The sequence below is a fragment of the Theropithecus gelada genome, chromosome 6 (assembly GCF_003255815.1).
Source record: "Theropithecus gelada isolate Dixy chromosome 6, Tgel_1.0, whole genome shotgun sequence".
Lineage (NCBI taxonomy): Eukaryota > Metazoa > Chordata > Mammalia > Primates > Cercopithecidae > Theropithecus > Theropithecus gelada.
The window spans coordinates 117,565,601-117,571,600 of record NC_037673.1 but is presented as its reverse complement, the minus strand read 5'-3'; positions in this window follow the sequence as shown (position 1 = coordinate 117,571,600).

The following is a 6,000-nucleotide window of genomic DNA, read 5'->3' as shown; positions in this document are numbered from 1 at the left end:
AAAGACTTGGAATCAACCCAAATGTCCATCAGTGACAGACTGGATTAAGAAAATGTGGCACATATACACCATGGAATACTATGCAGCCATAAAAAAGGATGAGTTCGTGTCCTTTGTAGGGACATGGATGCAGCTGGAAACCATCATTCTTAGCAAACTATCACAAGAACAGAAAACCAAACACCGCATGTTCTCACTCATAGGTGGGAACTGAACAATGAGATCACTTGGACTCGGGAAGGGGAACATCACACACCGGGGCCTATCATGGGGAGGGGGGAGGGGGGAGAGATTGCATTGGGAGTTATACCTGATGTAAATGACTAGTTGATGGATGCTGACGAGTTGATGGGTGCAGCGCACCAACATGGCACAAGTATACATATATAACAAACCTGCACGTTATGTACATGTACCCTAGAACTTAAAGTATAATAAAAAATAAAAATAAAAAAAAGAATTCTCAAAGGAGAACTTTGCGTATTTGTTTTTCTCTTCCATGCTTAGACATAACTATTCAGAAACATACTTTCACAATTATTTTATGAAGGAAGTTTTTGTTTGTTTATTTGTTTACCTACTGCATACACTGAGCATGTTGCTTATTTGGGTTCCCAGATTTCTTGGCGTCTAAAACCTAAACTTCTCTTCAACCTGTTCAGACCCACAGGCTTTATTGTTACAATGTATGGCAGGAGAGATTAGCAGATACCCCCTTGAGCAAATGTACAATTCAAATTAACCTACTCTTGTGAAGTCTGTTTTTGTTTTTGTTTTTTTTTTCATGGAAGTAATTTTCTTATATTGCCTGTGTCACAGGCAAGCTTCTACAAATGAAACTAACATTGTAACCAGCATTTTCAATGATGCTATAATATGATGAATTTATTTGCCTCTGGACTTTAATTAAGCTGGTAGCAACATATACTTAGTATATATGAAGACATTGCAATGGGTATATACTTATTTAAAATTTTTGTATTCTATTTTCATAATTGAGATTTACTACATTTTTCCTTTATTAATTTATATTTGCCTGGTTTCAGTGTCAAGGAAAGTTACTTTATAAAATGATTTAAAATGTCTTCTCCCTTTCCCCTTGCTTTAAAATAGTTTTTAGAATAAAATAGTTTTTAGAATAGAGATATTACCATTCCTTTGAAATATAAGGTTTTTATTAGATAAAGACATGTGTAGCATTGTCTAATGTGATAAAACCTGGGATGACTGTGTGTATGTTTATCTGTATTCTTACCTTCCACTTTCTCAATCCTAGAAAAGCATGTAAAAAGGGAATATTCCAAGTAATTATAATTTGTTTATGTGTTTTAAAATCCATAATTGTTTCCATTTAATTACAAGTTGTGTGGCATTCTTAGGTTGCCAACAATATTGTTGGCTAGTTTTGTAATTTTAACTTTCTCTTGGATTTATAAGGTTTGGCTGTATCCCCACCCATATCTCATCTTGAATTGTAGCTCTCAAAATTCCCATGTGTTGTGGGAAGGACCCAGTGTGAGGTCATTGAATCATGGGGGCAGGTCTTTCACATGCTGTCTCATGATAATGAATAAGTCTCACAAGATCACATAGTTTTATAAGGGGGAGTTTCCCTGCACAATCTCTCTTCTCTTGTCTGCTGCCATGTAAGGCCTGTGTTTTGTCTTCCACCTTCTCAAGCCACATGAAGCTGTGAATCCATTAAACCTTCTTTTTCCTTATAAATTACCTAGTCTCATGCTTGTCTTTATCCGCAGCATTAAAATGGACTAATATAGGAAATTGGTACCAGTAGAGGGGGTCACTGCTGAAAAGATGCCTGAAAATGTGAAAGTGACTTTGAAACTGGGTAACAGACAGAGGTTGGAACAGTTTGGAGGGCTCAGAAGAAGACAGGAACATGTGGGAAAGTTTGGAACTCTCAATAGATTATCAAATGGTTTGACGAAAATGCTGATAATGATATGGACAATGACATCCAGGCTGACATGATCTCAGAGATGAGGAAATCATTGGGAACTAGCGTAAAGGTGACTCTTGTTATGTTTTAGCAAAGAGATTGGCAGCATTTTGCCCCTGTCCTAGAGATTTGTGGATCTTTGAACTTGAGAGAGATGATTAGGGTATCTGGCAGAATAAATTTCTAAGCAATGAAGTATTCAAGAGGTAACTTTCATGCTAGTAAAGGCACACAGCATAAAAGTTTGGAAAATTTGCAACCTGACAATGCAGTAGAAAAGGAAATTCCATTTTCTGAGGAGAAATTCAAGCTTGCTGCAGAAATTTGTATAAGTAACGAGGAGCCAAATGGTAATCCCAAAGACAATGGGAAAATGTCTCCAGGGCATGTGAGAGATCTTTGCGACAGTCCCTCTCAACACAGGCCCAGAGGCCTAGCAGGAAAAAATGGTTTCATGGGCCAGGCTCAGGGTCACTCTGCTGTGTGCAGTCTAGAAACTTGGTGCCCTGCATCTCAACTGCTCCAGCCAGGACTAAAAGGCGCCAAGGTACAGCCTGACCTGTTGCTTCAGAGGGTGCAAGCCCCAAGCCTTGGCAGTTTCCAGGTGGTATTGAGCCTGTGAGTGCACAGAAGTCAAGAATTCAGATTTGGGAACCTTTCCCTAGATTTCAGAGGATGTATGGAAATGCCGGGATGGCCAGGCAGAAATTTGCTGCTGGGGTGGCCACTCATGGAGAATATCTGCCACAGTAGTGCAGAAGGGAAATGTGGAGTGGGCACCCCCACACAGAATTCCCACTGGGGTATTGCCTAGTGGACCTTTGAGAAGAGGGTCACCATTCTCCAGACCCCAGAATGGTAGATCCACTGACAGCTTGCACTCTGCACCTAGAAAAGCTGCAGACACTCGTTGCCAGCCTATGAAAGTAGCCAGCAGGGAGACTGTACCCAGCAAAGCTACAGGGGCAGGGCTGCCTAAGACCATGGGAACCACCATTTGCATCAGAGTGACCTGGATTTGAGACATGGAGTCAAAGGAGATCATTTTGGAGCTTTAAGATTTGACTGCCTCACTGGATTTCAGAATGGCATAGGGCCTTTAGCCCCTTCATTTTGACCAGTTTCTCACATTTTAAATGGGTGTATTTATCCAATGCCTGTATCCCCATTTTATCTGGGAAGTAACTAAATTGCTTTTGATTTTACTGGCTCATAGGCAGAAGGGACTTGCCTGGTCTCGGATGAGACTTTGGACTGTAGACTTTTGAGTTAATATGGAAATGAGGTAAGACTTTGGGGGACTGTTGGGAAGGCATAGTTGGTTTTGAAATGTGGGAACATGAGATTTGGGAGGAACCAGGGGTGGAATGATATGATTTGGCTGTGTCACCACACAAATCTCATCTTAAATTGTAGCTCCTACAATTTCCATGTGTTGTGGAAGGAACCCAGTAGGAGGTAACTTAATCACAGGGGTGGGTCTTTCCCATGCTATTCTCGTGATAGTGAATAAGTCTCACGAGATCTGATGGTTTTCTAAAGGGAAGTTTCCCTGAAAAATCTCTGTTTCTTCCCATGTCTTCTGCCATATAAGATGTGCCTTTTGCCTTCCCTTATGTCTGTGAGCCACGTGAAACTGTCAGTTCATTAAAACTCTTTTTCCTGACAAATCACCTAGTTTTAGGCATGTCTTTATCAGCAGTGTGGAAACAAACTAGTACTTGGATCATTTTTCTTTTTAAAAAACTAACAAACAATAATGATGTCCACCTAAGTATACCATAAGCCATAAAATTGATCATTAAACAGAAAAAAATGTAGATTTGATTAAATGCAAATATGTTATTTTTTCTTTTTACAATCAACAATTATTTGCATGTAATGATTTGCATTTAAAATGCAGATGTATTAACTGGAACTAACTACAGTTTTTCCCATGACTTCTATTTGTAATCACTTTTTATTTTGTTGTAGTAGAATTTCAAAAAATTATTTTAGAAAAGTTCATGGATGGTTAATTGCCTCAGTCTTTAGATATTTGAAAATATATTAGTTCTTTAGTTTACTTCAATGATTGTTTGGCTAGGTTTAGGATTCTATGTACAAATTCTTTACTCCTAGCTCTGTGAAATTCCCTGAAGTGAAAGCATGAGCCCCGGACCAGCTGGCTGGCTAGTTTGATCTGAGCTTTGCCAGTCTCTAGAAGTGGGGTCGTACACTACTCATTTAGCATCTATTGGCCTCACTTTCTTCATTTCTAACATGGGACTACTCATTGTTTCTCAGTTTAGTTGTGACCAGTGAACATATTTATTCAAGTTCATGTGTGTAGACTCATCATTTAGCTTATTATGTTCTGTTGAACACTATAAACTTGGGCTAGTACCTAGCTTTTGTTTGTTCTTTGGAATACTTTGTAAGTAATAGAACCAGAATATAAGACGAATGATCCAAATCAATGCAAACTAAAGGTATAATATTTACAGTTAAGTTGTAAAAGGAAAAAATGCATTTATCTCACTGCCCAGTAACAATAAAGTATAAGATTTTATATCATATGATACTGTACGATACCACATAATGATTTTATTGAGCACTGTATAATATTCTCTATTGCATTTTTCTAGATTTCCTATCTATAACATTTAAATCAGAAAGACTTATTAACTATACATGAGTAGTGAAATGCACCCCACTCTTTGGTTTTTTGTAATTACCCTGAGATTGAACAGATTGTCAAAATGCTATTAGGCACTCTGCATATCAGTGCTTCCCCTAACCAGATTATGATTCCAATTTAAAGAAATTCCCTGAAGATCAGCATTCTTTCAAAGTCTGCTGCTTTTACCATTAGACTTCAACAAACATGAATAAGGTGTCCTTATCTCTTTAAAAGACTTATTTTTCTAGCTGGATAGCGATTATTCTGAGCAGTAAGAAAATATATAATCTAGTTTATTTCAACAACTTTTAATATAGAAGGACCATGAAAGGAAATGAGTTATGGCTTCAAAGTACATGGAGGAATAAACCCAGAGGCTTCAAGGTACACTGGTGTTGGCTAAATTAAATCAGTAAAAAAAAATTACTCTGTCAATTCAATTTACCTTGCACATTATGTACAGATGGCTTTCCAGTTTTACTAATGAGAAGAAATTTTAGATAATATCAAAAAATATGCCCCAAATAATTTGACATTTGGTATATGTTAAGAAATGCAGTTAAAATAGTAAACAAGTTGAATGATTGAATATGTTAACTGTGCTAGTATTCATTTCCTGTCTTTTATGGATGGGAAAGGAGAAAATGAAAGGTCTATTTGTTTAGCCCTTAAGTACATTCATTTCCATACAAAGTAGATATCCCAGTGGAGACTCCTTATTTCCAGACTATGTTCTGTATGAATTTAGAAGTTGGCACACACAGAATCATTGCATTAAACAGCTAATGTCTTTGATATAATCAGTTGCAGTCAGTTTTAAATCCTTAAAATATTTTGAAACAAAAGCAACTTGTTGGGGGGGAGACGATTCATCATCTCACTGTTTCTGGAGGCAATAAATCAGTGTAGTTGGCAGATCAATTTTCTAATGTGAGTTTGGCAAAATATTTAAACAAATATGATGTAGAACATCTAAAGGATTATCTCTAAAAGGCCATTTCCCACATTTCTTGAATACTCTGAGACAAAATAATCTTAATTAATATTACCTCTCCTGAGCCACTCATGATAGGCCATGTGTTGTTATTTATTATATATGTTATGCTTTAATTATTACTAGTTGATAAACTGGTCTTTCACAGTTAAAATGGTGCTTTTTAATTTGCCTGTGGAGGTTCAGCATAACACTACATCTGTCTTTTCCTTCTAAAATAAGGTTCTTTATCTTTCACACTGGTGCTTAAATTTCTGTGAGTTTTGTGACCTCTTTTGTGTGAAGATTTTTGTACTACACAGTTGTATGTGAAAGGCTGCACAACACTCAGGGTGTAAATTCTCTGTTTTTCTGGAGTAAATTAAAATGGAATAGGCTCTCACT